The sequence below is a fragment of the Diabrotica undecimpunctata genome, chromosome 2 (genome assembly GCF_040954645.1).
Source record: "Diabrotica undecimpunctata isolate CICGRU chromosome 2, icDiaUnde3, whole genome shotgun sequence".
Taxonomy (NCBI): domain Eukaryota; kingdom Metazoa; phylum Arthropoda; class Insecta; order Coleoptera; family Chrysomelidae; genus Diabrotica; species Diabrotica undecimpunctata.
Genome location: NC_092804.1, coordinates 29,759,556 through 29,786,134, shown reverse-complemented (window position 1 = coordinate 29,786,134; position 26,579 = coordinate 29,759,556). Strand labels below are relative to the sequence as shown.

Genomic DNA, 26,579 nt, shown 5'->3' with positions numbered 1-26,579 from the left:
GTTTCATTCATCATAGCTAGTCTTGTGGCAGTTTATAGAATTATTTTCATAGTTCATTTTACTACCATAGGAATCTTTTTGTCACACAACACTCCCTTTGCTTTTTTCACTTCATCTATCCCACCCTAATTTTATTGAATGCATCTTCATCTACTTTACTTATTTTACTTATCTTTGCTCAGTTTGCTTCCTCTTTCCTCTAGTTTTGGCTATTCAGGCTATTCTATGTATCTTTGTTTCACCCTTTCTGGCACACGCTTCTGCTTTAGCTTTTAGTTTTGGGTCGGTTAACGCTTTTAGGTAGCGACCTTATAGTTTTGAAGATGTGTGTTGGACTTCTTTTCTTGCCACTATCTATATACTTCTCATCTTCTCTATTTTTTTTTACTTTGCTTGTCTATTATTAAGTCTCTTTAATTTCAAATTTCTTTCCTGACCCATTTCCAAATATTTTAATAGCAGCATTTCTGATCTAATGTGACCATCCTATCTTTCTACATCCATCCCTTGATTTTTTGCGATCCTCTTCAATATTTCGGTTTATTTTTGGTTTTTTATTTCTATATTCAGCACAAACAACTTGTGTGATTGTCTCACAGTCTTATTACCTTGCAGTCTCTTGCATTGGAAATATATTTGTCCTCCTTGTATGTGATAAGTTGACTTCCTTTCTTTTAAACAAATATGTTATTACTATCCATATCTATTGCTGCTGCTTAATTTGGAATATTATCTTATAGTTCTAAAGCCTAGTCGAATATGTCAACGAATATGTCTCCTAATTGATTGTTGAAAACTTTTTTTATTCTAAAAATCTTACTATTCTGGTTGATCTATTTATTTCTGATACATAAAACCTTAAGATGGACATTTTCACATTTAAACTTAAGCAAACTTAATACATAAACTAGCAAATCATGACTTTTTACTTAAATAGATCTTTGTGAAGTTTGATCGTTTAGCGAAAAAACTATTTTCTAGTTTATCTTGAGGAAAATCGAATAAGAAACTTATAAATATACAAATTATTCGGAGAAACTTCTAAAGCTTCTCCTATATTCGAAAGTTAGGGCCAAGATTTTTGAGATCCGCCGATCAGTCGTAATATAAATGGACACATCTTGAAGGGCGGAGAAGTTATTTTGACTCTTCATTTATATGTATAAAAGAATTTAAATAATTTCTTTATACACGTCTTTTGGTGAGAAGTACTGTAATTAACTGTTAACTATTAAATTACTATAATTGTTCTTAGAATTTTGTTCATTTTTCAGTTAGTTTCAAAATTGATGTGAGATACATTTCTATTAAATACCTCCATATATTACTTTCGTTTTAAAAGGTTTCAGTACTTTTATTTTAATCCTTTTACTCTGCAACTTTCTCTATTCTTTCTTAATATATTTTAAGTTTTGTATCTTCAACTGTATTAGTCACTAATTTGTTTGTTATAGTTCATTTTCAGTCCTATTTTGCTTGTTTCCCCTTTTACGCTCGTTATCATCTCTTTAAGATCTTTGCCATTTTCCGCAATAAGTATAATATCATCTGCATATTGTAAGCGGTTCTTCAGATTAGTGCATTAATAGGTTTTAACCCTTCAAGGAGTTGATTGGGGGTGGGTCACTTCCGCACTGCAACAGTATTTCTTGTTATGGGTTGGACCACGCTGTCAGATGTTAAGAACTAAATTGATTAGGTAAAAAGCATTTGTTTTTTGACATTAATTTCGTTTCGTATTTTTGGGTATATCTTGCGTTTTATGTGAATTAAAAATATATTTTTATGGAAATCATGAATGTGTTGCTTGTGTGAGTCCATTTCAAAAGGTAAAAGAAATAATAAGTTAGACTTACTCACAATCAATTTAATTTAACTAATCGGACGACCGGTTTTGCTTTCTATAATATGCAAAGCATCTTCAGGTCACGATACAAAGTTAAAATGCTGAAAATAATAATCCCATATTAGGGTGTTGTCTAATAAAGATAAAAACAAAGATAAAAACATAGGTAGGTGATATAAATTATATAAATTACAGTAATTATGCCAATATTACATGTCTGTGGTTTTATAAATGAATAAAAAGTTTAAGCAGACAAGGTACGACCCACAAATTGGTAACATAGTCTATTAAACTGTAATGAATTAATAAATAAACCAATAAATAAACATTACTTACATGCCGGTACTCTATTAGTTGATGGTTGAAAGAACATGGTTCAAACTATCTTGGATTGTAGATTGGAGAGCTCAGGTCAACTATTGTAATTATTTAACAATAAACGGGGAAGTTCTTGAGGAGACAGATTGTATGATCTTCAATGGATGTACAGATTGTGTGGGTGTGCAATAGTATAATCTTGTAGTTATCAAAATTTCTTTGATAAAGTTGTTGCAATATCTGGCAAATTATTGTAAAGTCCAAAAATTTTTTATGTTAAAATTAAATTAAGACACAATTACACACACAGAAACACACAGAAAACACTTAAAAAAACGGGGGACGAAACAGACATTTAATTTAAAAGGAGTGGATTTCCAAAAGAACTACATTTCTTAATAGGAGACAATGAGTTTTTTATGTGCTGTATATCAGATTTTAGAGGCAAACTTGACAAATGTAGGTTAAAGTGTGACAGTTCTTCTTCTATTTTAAATGCTGTAAATTAAGTTATCCAGTTTATGAAATAAGCTGATATTAATAAAAATCTAAAATTTTTTTAATTTTAGATATTAAAGTTATTTGATGTGTTAATATTGGCATACTTTAACAAACTTTAAATAATTGATTTCAATGTAACAATATAAATAATTGTAATACTTATTCTATGATAACAAACTCAGCTTAGTCAAAGTTACAGAACAAACTTAAGTGATTATTTGTTAATTAAATTAAATATGTACATTTGTAATGAAAATGTATAATGTATAACAAAATTACAAACTTTCTTTGAAATAATTGTTGGTGTGAGTCATCTGTCATGGTGTGTAAGTATTTTTAAATATTTATTCCAATTCTGATATATTAATATGGAACTTAAATAATAAGTAAATAAACCATTGTTGATAAAATTATTGATAAATTAAAGAAAATTAAAGAAATTGACTGAATAATTAAGTATTCAAAAATTAGTTGGTAATTTTAATATCTGACAGTTGGGACCGGAAATTGGTTATACCAACAGGTAAAAGGTTCTCTATTTAAACCGGTGTAAAGTAAAATTATTCTTATTTCAATTTTCTAATACCATGAAGAAGTATCATCACACCGACCCGAACAATGGTGAGTTTGTACAATAATTTCTGTGACACTTTAACAATTTTAAATTTAAAACAGTTTATAGTTAAAATATAATATTTCTATTTGAAAATGTAGATTAGCTAATTATTAGGATTAACAAAATTATATTTAATTAATACTGCTAGTCTGAACGACTTTACCATGTTGTGTTGGGAACAATTAAAACACGTGTTAATTTGAAATTAAATATTTTGTAAAATGAGTGTATGTCGCAACCGGATGGGGTGTAATATTAATTTTGGGTTAAATAAGTTGCTATTATTACACCCCATCCGGTTGCGACATACACTCATTTTACAAAATATTAAATTTCAAATTAACACGTGTTTTAATTGTTCCCAACACAACATGGTAAAGTCGTTCAGACTAGCAGTATTAATTAAATATAATTTTGTTAATCCTAATAATTAGCTAATCTACATTTTCAAATAGAAATATTATATTTTAACTATAAACTGTTTTAAATTTAAAATTTTAAAGTGTCACAGAAATTATTGTACAAACTCACCATTGTTCGGGTCGGTGTGATGATACTTCTTCATGGTATTAGAAAATTGAAATAAGAATAATTTTACTTTACACCGGTTTAAATAGAGAACCTTTTACCTGTTGGTATAACCAATTTCCGGTCCCAACTGTCAGATATTAAAATTACCAACTAATTTTTGAATACTTAATTATTCAGTCAATTTCTTTAATTTTCTTTAATTTATCAATAATTTTATCAACAATGGTTTATTTACTTATTATTTAAGTTCCATATTAATATATCAGAATTGGAATAAATATTTAAAAATACTTACACACCATGACAGATGACTCACACCAACAATTATTTCAAAGAAAGTTTGTAATTTTGTTATACATTATACATTTTCATTACAAATGTACATATTTAATTTAATTAACAAATAATCACTTAAGTTTGTTCTGTAACTTTGACTAAGCTGAGTTTGTTATCATAGAATAAGTATTACAATTATTTATATTGTTACATTGAAATCAATTATTTAAAGTTTGTTAAAGTATGCCAATATTAACACATCAAATAACTTTAATATCTAAAATTAAAAAAATTTTAGATTTTTATTAATATCAGCTTATTTCATAAACTGGATAACTTAATTTACAGCATTTAAAATAGAAGAAGAACTGTCACACTTTAACCTACATTTGTCAAGTTTGCCTCTAAAATCTGATATACAGCACATAAAAAACTCATTGTCTCCTATTAAGAAATGTAGTTCTTTTGGAAATCCACTCCTTTTAAATTAAATGTCTGTTTCGTCCCCCGTTTTTTTTAGTGTTTTCTGTGTGTTTCTGTGTGTGTAATTGTGTCTTAATTTAATTTTAACATAAAAAATTTTTGGACTTTACAATAATTTGCCAGATATTGCAACAACTTTATCAAAGAAATTTTGATAACTACAAGATTATACTATTGCACACCCACACAATCTGTACATCCATTGAAGATCATACAATCTGTCTCCTCAAGAACTTCCCTGTTTATTGTTAAATAATTACAATAGTTGACCTGAGCTCTCCAATCTACAATCCAAGATAGTTTGAACCATGTTCTTTCAACCATCAACTAATAGAGTACCGGCATGTAAGTAATGTTTATTTATTGGTTTATTTATTAATTCATTACAGTTTAATAGACTATGTTACCAATTTGTGGGTCGTACCTTGTCTGCTTAAACTTTTTATTCATTTATAAAACCACAGACATGTAATATTGGCATAATTACTGTAATTTATATAATTTATATCACCTACCTATGTTTTTATCTTTGTTTTTATCTTTATTAGACAACACCCTAATATGGGATTATTATTTTCAGCATTTTAACTTTGTATCGTGACCTGAAGATGCTTTGCATATTATAGAAAGCGAAACCGGTCGTCCGATTAGTTAAATTAAATTGATTGTGAGTAAGTCTAACTTATTATTTCTTTTACCTTTTATATTTTTATGGCTTTATTTTGATAAAACCAAATTTATTAGAAGGGGAATTATACGATTTTTAGTCTGGAAACCAAACAACAATATAAATAGATAAACAACGAAGAAAATAAAAACGGAGTAAAAAGACACAAACCGGAACACGACAGCTCGATTGAAGGTAATAAAGAAGAGCAACATAAAAGTAAGAAAGCCCCAGACAAATGCATAAGTACAATATTAACGGACATGGAAGAGATTAAGTAATTTCTGAGACAGATGAGGCAAAAAATTTAAGAATATATACTGGAAAGCAAAACAGAAATTAAAAATGAAATCAAGGATATGAAAACGAACTGGAAGATATGAAGCAGAAACTTAAGGAAAACGAAGTAGAAACAGAAAATTTAAAAAAGAAGTAGAAAAGAAATAACAAAAATGGGAGAAAGAAAACAAAGAACTCGAGAAAAGAGACTAAGAGAAGACATACAAAAAAATTAGCTTAAAGTGAAAATAAAAATTTAAAGTGCGTTTAAGATAGGATACACGAAATGTATAATAGAAACAATGAGCTGGAAAGACATATAGAAAATACTACAAGAAAAAGGTAAACTCAGATACACAAGATACGGTGGAGAAATATGTATGAATACAGCACTAACGTCCACAGAAGCAAAGATACAAAAATAAATCAGAGGCATGGCAAAACTAGAAAGAAGAAAAGAAACAAGAGTAAAAAATAATATAACGGAAATTAGAAATAGATGGCAAGGTGCTGAAATGGAATGCAAATGAAAATAAACTCACAGAAATTGAAAATGCTCCAAAAAACTAGAAAAAGAAGAATGGATGGATGAAAAGGAAACGGACAATGCAAACGAAGAGGAAAATGAGTCAAGGTATATTCAGAATAATAAGAAAAATAAAAAAAGAGGAAGAGAATTAAGGGAATGACAAAAAACATTGGAACATGGAACATGAGGATGCTGCTGGAAACAGGAAAAATGGAAGAACTAGCGACGCAGTTAAAACAATACACGATAGATATTACAGGAATTTAGGTAACCAGATGGGAATGACATGAAAAAATCGAAAAGGAAAGTTATACAGGCAGGTATGTACAATTACACAGCAATATAAGCAGACCGAATAAGTTGTCCATAATAAATGTCTATGCACCAACAGAAAATAGTGAGAAGACTTGACAAAACAGCAATTCTATAAAGCACTAGAAGAATACGCCGAGAAAATCCCGGGGGAAGATATATTAATCCTTATAGGAGGTTTCAACGCCAAAATAGGAAAAAAAATTGCTTTAGAGAGGTTGCAGATGCAAACTGAAGACATGACACAAACATGTCATGACATAACAAACAATAATGGAGAAAAACTATGTAATGTAGCAGCAGCATTAAACATTGACATAAGTAGCACGAGATATATACACAAAGTTATACACAAAATAAAATGGATAAGGCCAGGAAGTCTGGAGTGAAATCAAATAGAACATCTACCTACACATTAAAAAGACACAATGACGTTAGATCTCACAGACGGACCAATACCGATTCGGACCATTTGCCAGTGATTACAAAATGTAAAAACAACGATCAATAAAAGGCAAAAAGAACAGAGAAAATGAGACGTAGATAAATTATAACAGAAAGAACTAAGAGGAATTGTACAAGAAGTAAATACAGAAATGCAGTTTAAAGAACAACAAATAGAGAAACAATGAAAAAAAATCAAACAAGAAATAAACAATGCAGCAGAAAATTTGTTTGGCAAAATAAAAGAAGAAATAATCGGTTTGACGATGAGCGCACATTAGCAGTGGAAGAAAAGAATAAAACCGATTGAAATGGTTAAGTACAAGCAAAGAAGAGGAACGAAAAAATACAAAGGTACAAAGTAAAAGACAAAGAAATTGTTTAAATCGAAAAAAAAATCTAAATTAGAAATATAGAAAGGACAATCAAAGAGAGGGAAGAATAAAGAAAAGTAGTGGAAACAGCGAAGTCACAAAAGAAACTGTTAAACCAAACCCAGAATGGGATGATCCCCCACACAAATCATTTCACAAGCGATAAATAAATTGCTTTTAATTTTAGTTGATACGTTAAGCATTTCACAGCGTAAAAATTATTTTTTAAAGTTATTTATGTTTAATTTTCTTATTTCAATTAAACTTTTACAAAGGAGGGTAAGACAATCTTAAATCCAAATTTTTAGTTAAATTCATGCAGTCCAACAGAATCGGGAGGTAAGGTATTATTTTGCGCACGAGTTACTAAACTACTCCATTCAAGCCTATTATGTATAATATGTGCATTATCTGAAACTTTTGAAAATAACTGTTTCACAGCTTTGTCAATTAATTGGTATTCAATTTCAAACAATATATTTGTTAATTCCTTTCTTACAGAGATAACATTTGAATGAGCAAGGTTCAGCGAGAACATATGCGATTACTCTTGAGTTAAGTTCTCTAAAGCCCTAAGAGTATTTTTATGTAGCGACCAGAAAACTGTAATAGCTGTTTGCTTTCTTTTGGTCTAGATTTTTTTTTCAGTATTTGCAATATTTTTTTTAAATCATTAGATTTAAATATATTCTGATAAAATAAATATTAGCTCCTATTTTTTATAAGCCTATGAGCAATAAATAAACAATAAATCGCCCAGTCCTAACATATGGTTTAGAGACCTGGACTCTAAAAAAAATAATAAAAACATGTTAGGATGTCTCGAAAAAACAGTACTAAGGCGAATCTATGAAGCAGTGAATGACAATAGAGTATGTAGAAGACGATACAACTTCGAAATTGATAGAATATACCTAGAATCAGATATCGTAAAACATATTAAAATGGGACGTCTAAGGTGGATAGGGCATATAATGCGAATGGAATAAAATGACCTAGCTATAAAAACGCTCCTTAATAGACCCATTGGTTAGAGAGGAAGAAGAAGACCCAAAACAAGGTTCCTTGATAACATCGATGAAGATATGAGAAATATTAGAATACGTGCTTGGCGGAGGAAGGCGATGGATAGGGACAACTAAAGAGAAATTCTTGAGGAGGCTAGGACCCACGCGGAGTTGTAAAGTCAGAATGATAAGCAATAAATAAATTAAGACGTTTTTGTTGGAAATCTTATAGTCTGGTAGTTATTTATAGTTTTGTGTTAGGACCAGTAACTCCTATTCCTACTCTTTTCTATATTTTTGACTCATTAGTATAATACGTAAAGGCATGTCTTGTCATTTGAGCAATTTGTTTTAATTACTCCTAAAAACTATAACTACATGGTTTGTATAGCTCAGAGCATGAAATCCTCCTCTTATGAGCTTAAAAGATTGTCGATCATTATCTATTACACTAGAAATCATAAAAATTATACGAGAGGTGGTCAAATGATCTTCGAGCTAGGTAAAATAATTCCTAGCAGTTGAGCATGAATTGGATCCATTCGATGATAGATAATGGTATACATTTTCCTTAATAGATTCCAATAAGGTGTTTATTACTTTGTTTATAAAGACATATAATGCCACTTTTCTTGACGAAATAATCGTTTTAAGATCTTTAGTAAACCACTGAAAGGAATCTATAGTAGATTTGAATGACTAATGAACAGATAGTTTTTTGTAAAGTAGACCTGACAGGTATTTACTTTTTACGTATATGTTTAGTATTTTTTCTATAGTTCTGAAACAAAAGGAGATACGGCTGGTAGATGTATCTGAGTAGTTGCTCTGTAGAACGTTTGCCAATCTTAGAAATAAATTAGACCCTAACCTGCAGCCAAGGTCCTGCAGTAATTGTGCTGGAAAAAAATGATCACCTTCAGAATATTTTAGGGCTTAAAGCTAGGGGTAACCATTTAAATTCTGTATCTGTACAGTAGAGAGGGCGAGTTAAATTCCACAGTACAGTTGACCTCCCAGAGAGCTGTCGTCCTTAACTCATTGTATATCCAGCCATTTCTAGGAAGGTGGACAAGTCACCAGGAGGCATCCCTCTTATGTGGGCAGGTGTGGCTCAGAACTCACCGAACTCGTACTCTTGTATTAACGGTAACTCTGAGCATTCACATAAGACATGCTCTACAGTTTTGTCTTCTCGTTCACACTTCCTGCATAGAGGTGTGTCTACTAGCCCCAGTGTGTGGAAGTGTTTGCTTAACCAAAAAGATACCTAGGTCTTAAGAGTCCTAATCCTGCCGCCTTCCTAGCCAATTAATCAGCAAAGCGGTTGCCTTTATTCCTATTGTGTCTTTTAACCCACCTCAGGATAATGGTATTACCATCCGAAGCTTGAGTTAGTGATTCTTGAGACTCCATTACTAACTCTAATGTGACACGTGGTCTGTTCAAGGTTAGTAGCGCTTGTCTGCTATCTGTGCAGATTATTATAGTTTTCCCGGCTAAACTTTTTTGAGATATATCTTTTGCGGCTATGAAAATACCAGCAAGTTCTGTCAGAACTACGCTGTCAGTTTGACCAATAACCTACTTTATTCTTAGGTTCAGTGATCTGGAGTATATCCCGCATCCTAAGCCTTCTTCCATTTTAAAGCCATCGGTGCATATGCAATCTTTGGTTTAATTGAGTCGTAGCCTGCCTGTAGCAGGAGTAGCGAATCAATCTCTCCCCATCAGAAAAGAGACTCTCTTTTAAAAGAGAAAAAGAGAATATCTCTTTAACATATATCTCTAGCGGGGTGAGGCCAATGACCAACCATTTAGATTATATTTTTTGATTAGATATTTTCCTTCTAGAGTCTTCGACATTCTTAATTATCTGTATATAGATTAATTCACCACGGTCTTTACTTTTTTCTTTAATAAATTTAGCACAAAGAAAGTGAGATTTTAAGATCCATCTTATGACATTGCATATAATTAGATTTAAATCAAAAAGTTGTTGATGCATTCTTGTCTTCACAAGGCTACTTTTTGAATTTTATTTTGGGATTTATCCGTGTTTTATTTAAAAAATATTTTAAGGATATATAGATTATCTATTAATCCAGAAATACTGTAATCAGAAATATTGTCTTTACATCTGGACACGTTGAGCTGTCAATAAGTAATATTCAGAGAATTTGACAGGGTAAGTTTCTGACTTATGCGTGCGCAATTAGCTTTTTTAATTCTCGACTTAATATTTTTCATATTGTGTATCCCCAGGGCTACGTCGCTGAAATTTGAGCGTCTCAAAAAGGCACTAAATAGAGCGAACTGAAACTGGTCGGTAATGAATAATGTAACAGCGGGCGTTGTAAAGAAACAAGGCTTCTAGCGTGATTGAGAGATCGAGAGAAAGGCCCAGAATATAAAAAGGAGATCAGAAATCGTTCTGCGGGCGACAAAAACTGATAAATATCCCCGAGATTTACGTGAATCCTTCACCGAAACTTTCATAACGTATTATAGAAGAGAGAAAACTTGTTTAATGTGAATTTGGCTTTCATTCAACCCGGCTTAGAACTTTTCTGACAACGTTCTATTCTAAACAAAAGTTTCGTGAGGTTAGAGTAGCGGAAATTTTCAAGTATAAATTGCCAAAGGGTAAAAATTGGACTAAACTTTTATTTTCTTTACCGACTAAACTAAACGTTTGCTCTGAATATATACTTAAAATAAATTCAAACAATTACAATTAGAATAACATTAAAATAAATTACTATAGAATGTTTCATATAAAAATGATTGCACGTCATTCAAGATTTACGACGTCAGAACCACACAGCGTTGCCAAAACATCAGAATAGTTAGTAAGTGAGGAATTTTTAAAATGTCAAATATTTGTCAAACTGGTATATTAACAGTAAATACACTTAGTTTTAAGACTACTACAATACACTAAAATACATGAGACAACATTTTAATACAAAATTATATATTCTAAATTTTAAACGTACCTCTTTTAGAGCATTAATAGCAAAAACGTCCCGCCATTATTTCTTGTTCAAAATAATCTATCTTATATGAAAGCTTATCAGCTTTCTACAGACTATTTAGTTGTTTTGGCATAGCACAATCACAATACACAACAATAATTAGTTTTTAAAGCTATTAATCTAAATTTAATATGTATTTATAAATACAATTTATTAATATATAATATATTATGATTAAATTGTGTAAAAAATCAAAACATAAACAAAATTCTTACTCTAAAAAAGCGGGAACAATTTAAACAATTTTGCCACAAGCTGAACTGTCATTAAAATTTGAAGTATTCCCGTATCAGTTGCGTACAATTGTCTAATCTATTTATTTAAAATTATTATTTTGTGGAATATTAGACTTAAAGAGTTATTTCATAAAACTTATATTATTAATAATAACAAATGTTTTTGGTTATTTAATCAATTTAATTCTAAAATTACCAATATAATGATGATTACATTTTTCTGATTATTATACCATGCTGACGCCTATGAAAGATCGAGCAGTTCCGTATGGGTTTCCTATTATTAGCTGTGTTAGGAAAATTTGAACTCTAAGGTTGACGTTCGGGAGATTTTAAATATAAGTGACGCCACTTTATATAAATTGTGACGTGCAACGTTTTTACTTTAAAAAATGGTATATATGATCATTTCCAAAAAAAAATAAATCCAAAAAGTGTCAATAATAAAGCACAAAATCATTGCAACCAAAATTTCCCTGATCATAACTTTTCCAAAACGTATTGATCTACATTTTAATTTTTTTTAATGTTTAATCAAATATATATAGAGAATTGATAAAAATACGCTATTCGAGGTAAAGAAAAAGAAACGCTAATGAAACATCAGATCCAGGGCGGAAAAAAAGACAAAGGGGTGGAGTCTACCGTTAAAAAGTTTATCGATATCTTTGTATATATCGGTATATAATTATTGTAGCAAAATGGGTTTTAAAATTTTACAAAGTATTGGAAAAAACTCTGAAGTTGTTCTTCACACACAAACACCAATGTTAAGAATTTTCAGACAACTCAGCTATATAGAAAGTTAAAATACGGAACAGATCGGAAAGAGGCTGAAAAGAGCACTACAAAAAGTCTCATTTAAAATGTCATTCTATAAATGGTTATCGACGAAACACGTAAGCGACGGGCGTTTAAACTCAAGATACAGTCGGGAGGTAAAAACCATGATCACATAAGCCAAAATTGCCACTTGGGAAAAAAATGGGAGAAAATTACATAGGGTCAACTAAATCATAAGAAGCATGAAAAACAGCAAAAAGCTTCAGAAATAAAAACAAGAAAGAAAAGAAAAGATTTATTTCAACACTTCATTTAACTTCTATCTGAAACTCGACCACACTTCAATTATCGATAAAATACATACACCCTGGACTATAAAAAGATAAAGACATAAGCGTGAGGAAATTGAAGAGGTGGTTAAACGACTTAAAAAAAAAGCCTGTGAACCAAAATCATTCCCAACGAGTTACTAAAACATACAATAAAAATTGTTTGTTCACTTTTTGCCTACGTTTTTATACAATTAAACTCCCACCAGAATGGTTAAAAACATACCTTAGTAACATCTTCAAAAAGAGCGACAGGTAAAATGTGAGGACTACAGAGGCTTAAACGTAATAAATTTACTATCTTGAGACAGAAAAGAAGTCAAAAAACAAAAATGCTTCAGAGTTGAAAGGTCTTGTATAAATAGCATTTTTACTTTGACTCAATTAGTAGAGAAAAGAGTGAAATACGATCGCCAGACTCACTTGATATTTGTTCACCTAAGGCTTATGATAGAGTGCCGCTTTCTAATCTGGGAACTGTCATGGAAAATTATGGCATTAGGTTCAAAAATGAGGTTATGACTTTGTTCAAAATTTACCTAAATGTTGCTTTTGACCACTTCTGAAACAAGTGCTGTAGTATAGAAATTCCCTATTTCAGGGGCTATTTACACTATAATTTATGGACGATCAGGTGATTCTTGCAGATGATGAAGTTAACATACGATTCGACAACTAAATGAAGAATATACTAAACGCCGCCTCTCTATAAACATTTCAAACACTTAATATCTAGTTGTAGCAAACCAAGTAAATGATCTTCAGATAAGGACACATGTAATAAAAAGGACAGAAACTTTTAAATACCTGGGAGTAAAATGTACATCTGCTGGGGGAAATAATAATGAAATAAACTAGAGATTAGGCCAAGCAAGAGCAGCAACTAGGTAACTAAAGAGCCTGCTGTAGAGTAGTAAAATAACTTAAAACAACAAAATAAAAATTACAAAACAATTATTGTAAACATTGGACTATATTAAACAGAACTGTGTGCGATAAATAAAAGAAATAGATCTAAAATTAAAGCCATCGAGATGAATTATTAAAGATGTTGCTGTACCAGTATAGCTAGAGTGAGATGGAGATCGATATAGATATTATTAACACAATTAAAGCTCAGCGACTAAATTGGTTTGGACATTTACAGCGAATGACCAGAGTGCAGGGCTAAATAAAGTTTGGGAATGGATGCCACCTAAAACAAGAAAAGGATGAACAACTCCTGGAGAAGAGATGTCGATAAAACAGTGAAAAACAGAGGTTAAACATAACAAGATTTTTGGGATAGAAGACACTGGAAGCTAGAATTCGAGAGTGTGTGCCAGCAGTTAAATAAATCGCATGATAGGCAAGATGTACGCTGTTTGATGCTTTGAAGTGCTTGCATTGGTGCCTCGTCGGTAATATCACTTTGTCATTTACTTCTTTGATACAATTTTATTAAATAATGAAGAGCTAAAGAGCTAGAGCTAAACATAAATCATAGTAATTTTTAGTTCAGTATAAAATAATATCAGTGCTATTTTGGAATTCTGTTTGTCCTCCATTTTGGAAAGTTCTTCTGTTACATACACTTAGATATTTTTTTACAGCATTGTTCTTGTAATATTTAATATCTCTTTACAAAACTTACTTAGTTTTTTTTTCTTACTTAAAACGTTTTGTATTATTATCTGTATGGTTAATATATAAATAAATATATATTAATACATATACTAAACTTGAAATGACTCGTTTTTCAACATTATCAAAGAACAATCACATAATAAATTAAGTAAACGGTAGAGCAGTTTTGTACATCTATAAATAAGTATAAATTGTTCTTCTTTATTTTTAGTACTTTTTTGTAAGATTAAAATTACCATTTTTGTTTAAGCGAAACATCGGCATTATTCACTAACACCGCACTTGAATATATTTTCTTAACAAACCTCATCTTAATAATCTCTTTTTGTATTTCAAAGACACCGCTCTGCTGTTATGATCGCAGTATGACTGATTCGCTTTCGCTCAAAGATTACATTTGCCTCTTAATTAACATTTATATTAAAAACAATCGCGGATCTGGTTGCATAGTGGAATATAAATAAGAAGTTGTATGAAGCTGGTTATGGGATCAAGAGTAATGCGAGTAAAAAGAAGGATTTCGTCATGGTCGCTCGCAATATAACAGAGAAGGGTAGTTCCTTTTTTAACTTTTTATAAATCAAAACCGGGAAAAGAGGTATACTAAATTAAATAAATAAATAAAGAACAAAAAGATAATCTTGTGTATTTTACATCTTTATATATTCTATGGAAATCCTATTGGGAATTACTTTATTTGAGTCTATTTTAGACATAGAATTTTGTAGTTTTCTGTTCTTTTATTTTATTTTCCAGTAGGTATTATGTTGCATTTTTTGTTTTTCTCATTTATTTTATTATCTGATATTTTTTATATCATAAAATGGTTCCTTTTCTGGTACTATTCTGTACACATACTTAAGACATATATTAAAACAGTCATGAAAATCATATACGACAGATTTCTTAAAACTCTCATTATAGAAGTCCCTTTTTCCAAACATAAGACGAGAACCAAAGTTCTAAGTGGTTGATTATGAGACTCTGATTAATTAATCCACGACGAAGCACGAGGCGTACAATTCGATGTAGAAGAAATAGTAGATTACTAGCGGACCAACTCGACATCGAGTTTTTTAAATGAAATTTTTATTTTGCGAGAAAAATATACAATATATACAATGACCGGAAGTAAAAATATTTTTATCTATAACTCAAAAACTATAAATGATAATTTCGTGAACTTACATTTTTGAACTCTACGTTGAATTCTCTATTGATTTGACTAATAAAAACGAAACCGGAAGTCGACCTCAAAACCGGAATGCAATTTTTAATTCATCAAATGTCGACATGGATATCATTTAGCAGTTAATTTTGCATGCTAATCACGAATCCGGTGTCAGGTTTACTCTATCTTGACGTTTTATGCGCGTTTCGGGTCACTTCCGGTGTCGTATCGCAACCGGAAGTACATATTTAGATTCGTCTCGACGAGACCTTTTGATCCATATATACATTGTGGGGTCTAAAACTTAAAGTAAATTTTAACTTCCGGTCATCTCAAAACCGGAAGTGAAATTTTGTACCAAAAGTATATCTTGACAATCTCATACATAATACTAATAATATTCCGAAAAAATATTTTAATTATCTATTATGGTTTTTGAGTAAAGTGGTGGACAAGAAAAGGGCTTAGCGTTTTAGTATATAAGATGAGTTTAAGTAATTTCGTGTTATTTGAGCACAGTTAATTTTACAAACCGTTTTATTTTAAAATGTATCTTGAAAATATTTAAGTTTAAATGATGACTTTGCTATGTCAAATATATATTTATTTATTTATTTCAACGAGGGAACCATTTACAGTAAAATACAAAAAATAGTAACAAGTAAAGATCATTTAAAATAAGCATCAAAGCAACAAAAAAACAATAAAACAGTAAAAATTTGTACATTAAAATAGTTTATCAATCACAAGAAGTAAAAAAATATTACATATTTAGATTAATTAAACTCTTAAGTTGCCTTTTAAAAACAATGTTTGGACTGAATGGATCCAATAGGAGGTCATTGCAAGAGCTAAGCATTATCGACAAGGGAAAATGACACATAATAAGGGCTAATAACGAGGGATAATTAACACTGTTTATAATTTTAAACAAAAATAACATATCAGCTCTCAACCTGTGGTTCTTCAGTGTAGTAATGTTAAATTAAGACATTATTTCATAATAATCTATGAAGTAATTTTCAGTATTTCTTATAATAATATGTGTTTTAAAAGCTAAAAATCTTAGAAACTTCTGCTGAACGCTCTTTAATCCATTAATGTAGACTTGATCAAATGGAATAGGTGAGAGATCACCTACGGTAAATAAAACCAAGAACGCGAAATACTGTGTCCTTAATTTTAAGAAAATGGCTTCTAAATGTAAATGCACAATCCAATAATACACCAAAATCTCTAATCTCAGTAACCTTATCCAAGAGTACATCATTAAGAACATATATCTATTAGCTATTAGATTATTTATACACCAAATGAAATACAAGAACATTTAATTGGATTTAAGCTTAAACCATTTTGTTTTGACCATAAACATATATTATTTACATCATCTTGCAAGAGATCTCTATCCGATTTATCATGTATACAACGAAATAACATAAGATCGTCAGCAAATAGCATAAAGTGTGAGTAAAGTTGTGAGATAGCCTTACCAATATCGTTAATGAACAATATAAAAAACAATGGACCACAATGAGACCCTTGTGAGACACCAGTACAACAATGGAATTCTTTTGAGATATAATTGTTGATACGAACTTGCTGTGTACGCCCCATCTGAAAACTTTTACTCCAATTACCAATTGGGCACCAAAGCCAGATACATGAAGTTTGTGGACCAAAAGGTTATGATTAACCTGGTCAAAGGCCTTTGAGAAATCAGTGTAAATGCTGTCGACCTGAATTTTATTCCCAAATGCACCCAACAAGTATTGTTGGTAATTGACAAGGTTTGCTACTGTTGACTTCCTGTTAGAAAATCCATGTTGTTTATCAATAATTATGTTTCTGCAAGCTCAGGTGAGATTTATCCATACCAATTTATTAAGAAGTTTCTTGATAAATCTTGGGATTGCTGATTAAATAGTTATACCTCTATAATTATTAACACACTTACGATTGCCAGATTTAGATATGTGTAAGAAAACTATTTTTCCAATATTGTGGAAATACAGATGATGACAATGATAAATTGAAAATTTATTGTAAATGTTTACAAAGAGAAAAAAACAGTTCTTAACAAATACTGCAGGTATACCATCCTGCCCTAAAGAATCTGTAGTTTTTAAACTCACAATCCCCTCGAAAACATCAGACTAAATTTCAGAATCTGGAAATCCACACTATAGTCCAATTATTATATGTACCTGAAAAATCAGTGGCAAATAGATTGACTATTTCATCACCACTCTGAGCTACTATATCGTCACATTTATTAGAATTTACATTAGGATAAGCACTAGACCCACCTGTAGCACTAACATGCCTCCAAAAAGAGCAGGGATTACTTGAAAGATTTGCTTAACTATTCTCCAAATAGTTCTTATAATATACTGCTTGTAATGATTTACACAAAAGAAATAGAAGAAATAGAAATCGAAAAGTCGCCCATAGAACTTGTGGAAAAATATGTGTATTTGGGTCACGAAATAAGGTTAACGCGAGATAACCAAACATGCGAGCTACTCAGAAGAATAAGTCTGGGTTGGGCTGCATTCGGAAAAATGAGAGACGTATTTAAAACAAATATACCGATCCATTTAAAAAGAAAAGCTTTTAACCAGTGCATTCTACCAGTCCTCACATACGGAGCAGAAACCTTAACTCTCACAAAAACATCAGCCGAAAAATTGAGAAGGACACAACGAAAGATGGAGAGATCAATGCTTGGAATAAGCTTAAGAAATTGAATAAGAAACGAGGAAGTTCGTAGACGAACCGGAGTGGAAGACATTATCGAACATATTACCAGGCAAAAATGGAGATGGGCAGGACATGTTGCAAGAATGAAACACGACAGTTGGACAAAAAAATTGCTTGAGTGGAGACCACGGGCTGACAAGCGAAGCCGAGGAAGACCCCCAACGCGATGGACCGACGACCTCAAAAGAATCGTGACCATTTGGATAGCAGAGGCGCAGAACAGAAGCAGATAGAAAAGTCTAGAGGAGGCCTATGTTCAACAATGGACAACTCAGTGCTGATTGATGATGATGATGATAAATGATTTACATCTTTCCCGATGAACACCGAAAATTCATCATATATTGCCTGATGCTTTAAAATTTCTGTTAGCTATTTTTTTCTGTATGATAAGCTCAATTGATTCTCGCGAAAACCAAACTGGAAAAGTCAATGATTTAAACCGTACATACTTCTTAAATTTGTGATCTAGGAAAATGAACTCAATTTGATCTCTAACAATTCTGTCTTCTCTGTCGACAGACGATTTCCAAGTGTATAGCCTTCTAGCATGTTGTTTGAAGAAGGTGTTAGCTGTTTAAAGAATGATCTCCACACAAAATTGTATAAGTCTATCTCCCCTATATATTTAGATTAATTTACTTAAAAAAAACAATTAAATACATGTGGCAGCTTAATTAGAGTACAATACTTTGGCACTTCAGCGTGCAATCCCGTAATTATTCAGTATTCACTATCTGCACAAAAATACACATTGTCCCAGAATGTATGTAATCAGCTGATAAAAATGTATTTTACTCTAAAATCAATATGCATTCTGATAAAAAATGCATATGTACGCCCATGAATTCGGTGCATCTTTAGTTTCCAGTTTCACTTAATTGACCACCACTTTAATGAATGTGATTGGTATTGTGAAAAATACTGTAATGAGATTTGTGAGATCCTTATCAATGAATAATTGTGTTTGAAGTGCAGTTGATCGTGTTACTGCCTATTAGCATATTACTGAATGTACTCATTTATTCCTTTGTAATCGTTGATGACGTTATTGATAAGTTTTAAGTAGATACATGTGATTTAAATAATTTAAACTTTCTTCAATCCCACGGTAACACTATGAAGTTGCCTAGGAAGACTTTGTGTATTTACATATTATTACTGAGCATATCCTTTTAAAAATTATAATCTTAAACATGAAAAGTGTAGAAAAGTCAGAAAAAATTACTTTTTATTAGTCCATTCTCTTAGACATTTTATCTAGTCAAATTGACTACATTCGGAGATCTTATAGTGGACATAAATCGTTAACTGGAATAAATTAAGCTCAGAAACGGAATCAGTTGAATTAAGATGTAGGATTAATCAGGGATACAAAATGGCTTCAAAATTGTTCAATAAGTTGTTATAGGATGTCGTTAAAAAACTACTTCGGGAATAATAGACTATTAAAACAAATGGACAGTACCTGTATCATCAGCGATATGATAACGATGTAATTCTAATATTCGGGACAAATGGAGAATTAAAAAATTAATTAAATAACGAAAATATATATATATATATATATATATATATATATATATATATATATATATATATATATATGTATATATATAGTTGTTTCTAAATTCATTGTAAGCATCTTGTATCCTTAGCCAGAGTTGCGCCCGATTTTGTATCGAAATGGAAGAGACAAATGCTTTTATATATCCTCAAATATAATAATCGCAAGGATTTAAATTCGGCGACCTTACTGGCCAAGCAACTGGTCTTCGTAGTTATTATCAACAGAGTCTCGTACATTCCTTCTAAAGGTGGCCGGACAGCTGCCATGTAGAAACTATAAGTTTTGCCGAATATTTAAAGGCACATCATCTATCGAATCAGGTAAAACATTTTGCAGGAAATGTAAGAAATCATGACCATTTAAACGAGCAGGCAATTCCACATACCCAAGTAGATATTTATTATTATTCGTCACCAACGTACGAATAATATTGTGCATTATGCACATCAAAAGTTTAATTTTTGGTGAATGTAGCTTTCTCTAAAAACAAAATGTATCTGAAAAAAATCTGTATTTTGATTTTTCTGATTTAGTAACCATCTAACAAATTCTTTACAAGCAGGAAGGCTGTCGACAATATGTCTGAAACGTATTCTGCATATTTTCGGTCACGTGGTTCGCAGAGGTGACGATAGTTTGAAGAGATTAATTGTTTCTGGAAATGTTCTGGGGAGAAGATCAACAGGACGATCACCAAAAAGATGGTCCGACCAAATTAAGAACTCAACTAAAAACTCATTCTGCGAAGCTCTCAGAGCAGCTACAGATAGAGACTAATGGAGAATCATTGTTAGGAATATTGGAAGAAATCACGATTCTCAGTAATGGGGAAACGACAAAAGAGAGAGAGATCTGAAGAGGTCTCCATCTATTTTTCTGGCTCTCCAAGAAATTCGAATTATTCTTCTCCAACACCACATCTCAAATGTATCGATTCTTTTCTTATATGCTGTTCGGATAGTCCTCGTTTCAGATTCAGAGGCATAGCTAAATATTGGAAAAATTGGTGTTCCTACAAGATTGATCTTAGCTTTTTTTGTTATGTGTGTGTTTTTCCATATTTTAGTGAGGTTGGACATAGCGGTTCTACCCATCTGTATACGTCGTAGAATTTCCTGTTCACACATGCCATTGTTGTTGACGGAACTGCCTAAATAAATGAAACTTTCAACTACTTTGTTTGCAGCGAAAAGTATAAAATGCCGCGAATAACGACGAGAACTAAGTTTTATCAGGAGTATTGATTTTCCAAGAAATTCTACCCCGATCTCCGAGTACTTATCAGAGATTTCCTTTCCCGCTGCGATTAAGTATTGATCGCTTGACCGCTTTTGTCCCACACTTCTCCTTGACCGAGTATTGATCGGACGCTTAACGGTCTTTGAGTATTGACTAAAGATCTTCCTTTAACATATCCATCCGTACGCATCTAGCATTTTCTTTTCCTTAGGAAAGGAACTCTGCCGTGATGAGAACTATTTTTACTTTTAAATGAAGATTTTCCATATACGTTTTACTTTAGCTAACTCTCTCTTCAGTCTTGACCCCCTGTAGTGGTCGTCGTGATATCGTGTAAGGTCCGTCTACATAGACATATGTCTCTAATTATTTTTATTACATTAAGCGTCGGTCTTTTACAACTGCCTGTGATCTGGTAAATCCATCTTGTTGGAGATCTTTTTTGTAGTCTTCAGCCTTCTAACTTTCCTTGAATGATGAGTCTCTGTATATTTTCTGTCTGACCACAAGACATGTTCAAAATAATTTAATTATTGCATTTGGACTTTGCCGGAGAGTTTGTTACTGATTTTTAGTTTGACTATATGAGAATTATTGGTTCTATGGCTGATCCAAGGACCCAAAGAAAACCATTGTTATAGCAGTACAGTTCAGTGACAATGTTTCTTCTTTTTGATTGTATTAGGTTTTTGAAATATTAAGGTGTTTACATATTTGAGTGCATATTTTGGACATAGCGATATTGGCTAATTCACAACTACGTTTTATCTTCTCCCGGAATGTTCCTGTATTTGGGACCAATGATCACAGATATAAGTAAGAGCTGTTTACCTTTGGCAAACTTGGCCTGCTCTTCGGTATTTTTCTTTAAAGGAAAGTATTCTTCCTCTCATTGATGATTTGTGGTATTATCTGACTAGCATGTGACATAAGAGAAATAGTTTAGTAATTGCCGCACTTACAAAAGCTGATGTAGTAACTATTTGTCTCACTGTATGAACTCGATGTCAGCGGTGATGATTTTGCATACCTAATTGACTACAAGAAGGCTTTCGATAGAGCCAGGCATGAACAAATGATGGAAGTGCTGAAGAGGAAAGGAATTGATGAAAGAGACCTAAAAACAATAGCTAACCTGTATTGGAATCAATCAGCGATGCTCGGAACAGATGAAGAATATTCAGATAAAGTCAAAATGTTAACGGGAGTGAGACAGGGGTGAATAATTTTACCACTGATATTCAATCTGTACTCGGAGCACTTTTTTAAAGAGGCTCTTAAATATATTGATGAAGGCATCTCAATAAATGGAGTCAAGCTCAATAACCTGCGGTATGCAGACGATATAATAGTGTTTTCCAATACCACAGAAGGGCTGCAAAACTTAATGAACAAAATAACGAAAACAAGCAGAATATATGGACTGGATAAAAACATCAGCAAAACTAAGCTAACGATCATCAGCAAGGAAAACATAACTGGAGCAAATCTGTATGTGAACCAAATGAGAATTAAACGTGTCTCACACTTCAACTGCTTGGGAACTATAATCAATGAGTCGTGAGACAATACCCAAGAGAATAAATGTCACATCGGAAAGGCAAAAAGTGCATTATTGACTATGAGCTCTGTTTTCAAGAGCAATGAGCTCACCCTAGAAACAAAAATAAGGCTCCTTAAATGTTACGTGTACTCAATACTTCTGTACGGAGTAGAAATGTGGACATTGAAGGCGGAAACTATATCAAAACTTCAGGCTTTTGAGCTATGGTTATACAGAAGGATGCTGAAGATACCATGGACAGACAAAGTCACCAATGAAAAAGTACTGCGGAGGATGAACACAAGCGCGGATTTGGTCAACATCGTGAAGGGCCGTCAGCTGCAGTAATTGGGACATATAATAAGAAATCAAGGCAGATACGAGCTACTTTAATGCATTTTGCAGAGTAAAATTGAATGAAAAAGGGCCCCAGAACGAAGAAGAATATCCTGGCTTGCTAATGTAATGAGAATTTATTTAACTGTTGTGTCTTTATTTCATTTATAATGTCTTTATTAATTTATTATATTGTTCTTATTCTAGTTTATTAAAAAGCACGATAATTTATATAAGTTTATTAACCACTAATTAATACATAGTTTATTTTAGGCGAGCGTAACAATTAAAATCGCGGGCGCGGTCTTCAGATATTAACTGTTCCTCCATATAAAAATGTTTTATTTATATACATAAATCGCCGTTATCTCGAAAAGTCTAAAACCTTCTGGTAGACTGGACGGCGAAAACGGTAAGGGCAAACTGGATTTCCCATCGACTCGCCTCGAACTTTGTTTTTATAGCATCATGTGTCAGGTAGACATGACCTAGAAAATACTCGAATTAATTGCATATCAGTAATAAACATATTTACCGTTTTTGGGTCAGAATTTATCGTAACACTAACCTGAGAGTATGCTATATACCTTAACACGGCTATTCCGTATAGCAACTAACAAAGTCATCATATATCAATCGTTGACAACGTTCGGAACGGAGAGGCACCCTAAGAAGAAAAAGAATGAACTCGGTGTATCAAATAATCGCTCTTAGTTTATGACATTTGTATGTACAATTTTTGTTTGTTTGCATTATTATTATTAAATTATTAATAAGAAATAAATTAGCAAGAACATTTTCCCATTAAATTTATTTTATAAATGAAAAGCCAACGATACATTTGTACATTAAAAATTTTTTATGTTTGTTTTAGACTGGCACAATTTATCGTTTTACAAAAGAAACCAAGCATTATAGAAAAGGCCGATTGTAACGAAAAGTTAGTGCAACGATTGTAGAAAATTATGAATGATTAATGTATCCAAGAATATTTTGGCACCAACAACAATGGAATGGCAAACAGTAGGGAATCGATTCATCAACACGAAATTTGAAATGAAGTGGAACAAACCAGCAAACAATAGCCAAACAATAGTTTCGATCGAGAATTAATTATAACTGACCGGGTTGTACACAACTTCGTGAGATTTCATACTGACGAAAGGGAATGAAAATTGATGAATTACGCATGGAAGGTCATTTATCAAGTTCGTAAATTGGAGGTGATACCTTGAAAGCAGTGAGGTGCATGAAAAGTAGGTGAGATCTTATAAGACCGTCTTATATATATATATATATATATATATATATATATATATATATATATATATATATATATATATATATATATATATATATATATTGATTTATAGTATCAGCAATCGGTCTGTAGGAAATAAAACTCTATTTGTTCTGTCTCAATATTTCGTCACGATTTTGTGACTTCTTCAGGAGAAAACTGTAAATTTATTAGAATAATTAATTATTATATGTAAACAAAATGAATATTTCAATACTTACAACTATAAGAATAAAAATTTAAATTTTTTTAACATATCTAAAAAATAATTTAGATATGTTAAATAGATATGTTTAAATATGTCAGATATGTATAGAAATTTTTAGTTATTTAGTTATTATTCCTCAGTCTAATTGTATTGAGTGTAAGAAAATGCCTCGAGTTCGAAGACATCAAAATTACCACCATGTAAGCGATTTTGACAGGGGCAGAATTATTGCGTATAGAGATATGGATTTGTCGTATCGCGAAATACGCCGTCGCGTTAATTGTACAGCAATGACTGTTATGCGTGTCTATCGTGTGTGAACAATCGAAGGTAGAGAAACACGAAGAAGACCTACTGGTCAACCGAGGCGTACCACAGAGCGTCAAGATAGGCGCTTTAGATTACTTGCTCTGCGAGACCGGTTTGCTACTACGCGTCAAATTGCTGACCAATGAATTGGAGTAGTAGGTAGACCTGTTAGTATGCGTACACGATATCGTCGAATTCGAGCCTTTGGACTGGTTTCATTCCGCCCACGACTAGTGCTTCCTTTGACTGCGGATCACTGATATCAACGTTTGAATTGGAGCAGAGAACGGCAGCACTGGGTGGCAGAATGGCGTAATGTAGCATTTAGCGATGAATCAAGATTCTGTTTAGGAATACATGATGGTCGTGGGATGGTAAGACGCCGCAGTGGAGAGCGACGAGATATCGGGTTTGCTGTTGAGAGACATGTATACAGGACAGTTGGAGTAATGGTTTGTGGGGCTATTGCCTATGGTAGCCGATCACCACTTGTATTTATTCTAGGCAATATGACAGCTGCGCGTTATGTTGATGGCATCTTACCAATCACTTTACGGCCTTATTTCGACGGTCGTCGAGACGTCCTTTTTCAGCAATACAACGCGCGGCCCCATATTGCTCGTCAAACTATGGACTTTCTCCAAGAAGCTGGCATTAATGTTTTGCCTAGGCCACCCCGTGCTCCGGATTTAAATTCTATCGAACATGTATGGGATATGATGGAAAAGAAACTGTCCACTTTGCACTATCCTCCACAGACTCTGGCACAGTTAATACATGAAGTTCAAGTTGCTTGGAACGAGGTGCCACAAGCAGACATCGATCATCTCATTTTGTCAATGCCTAGACGTATACAGGAGTGTATTCAGCTACGGGGTCGCCAAACACATTATTAATTTTTTTTATGATTACTTGTTAATAAAAATTCTTGACAACGTTATCGTTTCATTCTTGATGTAAACCTACCATGTTACCAAAAAATTAAGTTCAAGAAATTATTCCTTCTGGGTGTAACACTTCTAATGTCACTGAGTATATTTTCTGGCTAAAAGTAAAACGCTTTGATTGGAGCTTAGTCAAGCTTTCGGAGATTTTATTTCCTCTCTCTCAAGACAAAGTTTATATTTAGATAAAACTAATATAAACAAAAAAAAATTAATGTTCGTGGTTAATAATTAATACAATATCGTTGATAAACATAAGGAATTAATTACTTGATGGTTATTTGACATCACTCATATGTCGTTTGACTGATAAAATAATTCGGTAGGTTGGAAAAGAAATTAACGAAAAAAACAATCTATAGCAAAATGATAAACAGACATAAAAATCTCTAGGTAAAATTAGTAGAATAATGAATTACAAATAAAATTCTTACAGATAATAAAACAAACTTTCAAACCATTATTTAAATTTATTTTTTATTTTTATTTAATTTATTTATTTATTATTATATTTCCTTTGTTACTTTTAAATTTTTTGATTAATAAGACAAAAAGATTATTATAAATGATGCTTAAATTATCAATGTCAGATGTCTTATTAATACAATTTGATTTTTTTATTCAAACCATTTCTTTAAATTCTCTTTTACGTAATTTAATTTTCCTGTCCAAAATTGTTAATTCTTTAAAAATGAAAAAATGATCCTCATTGATCACGTGCTTTGCCAAGGCACACGATTAAAATTTTTTTTTGATATCAGTTCTATTAAAAGTTAATCTAAGAGATCAATTACGTGGGGTCTGACCGACCTAACATTTATCACACGTGCTAAGCGGTATGGAATAAATAACATTAAAGCTTTCGATATTTTGCAGTGGAGTCTTTGTTTTGGTGTAATTTTCTAATTATCTAATTTTTAATTAGTTATCTAATTCTTGTCTTCCATTTATACCAACTTCAACACCGAAATAGGTTAAATTGTTTAAGTAAAATACAGCCA

General features: G+C 31.8%; 1 long non-coding RNA gene across 2 annotated transcripts in view; it reads left to right on the top strand.

The window, feature by feature from the left end:
- Positions 1-26,579, top strand: part of LOC140433257 (uncharacterized) — a 117,188-nt gene that overhangs the window by 41,382 nt on the left and 49,227 nt on the right. For both annotated transcript variants that reach the window (XR_011949904.1, XR_011949905.1), the window contains exon 2: positions 23,692-24,077. This is a non-coding gene — a long non-coding RNA (uncharacterized lncRNA). The remainder of the gene's footprint in view (positions 1-23,691; positions 24,078-26,579) is intronic.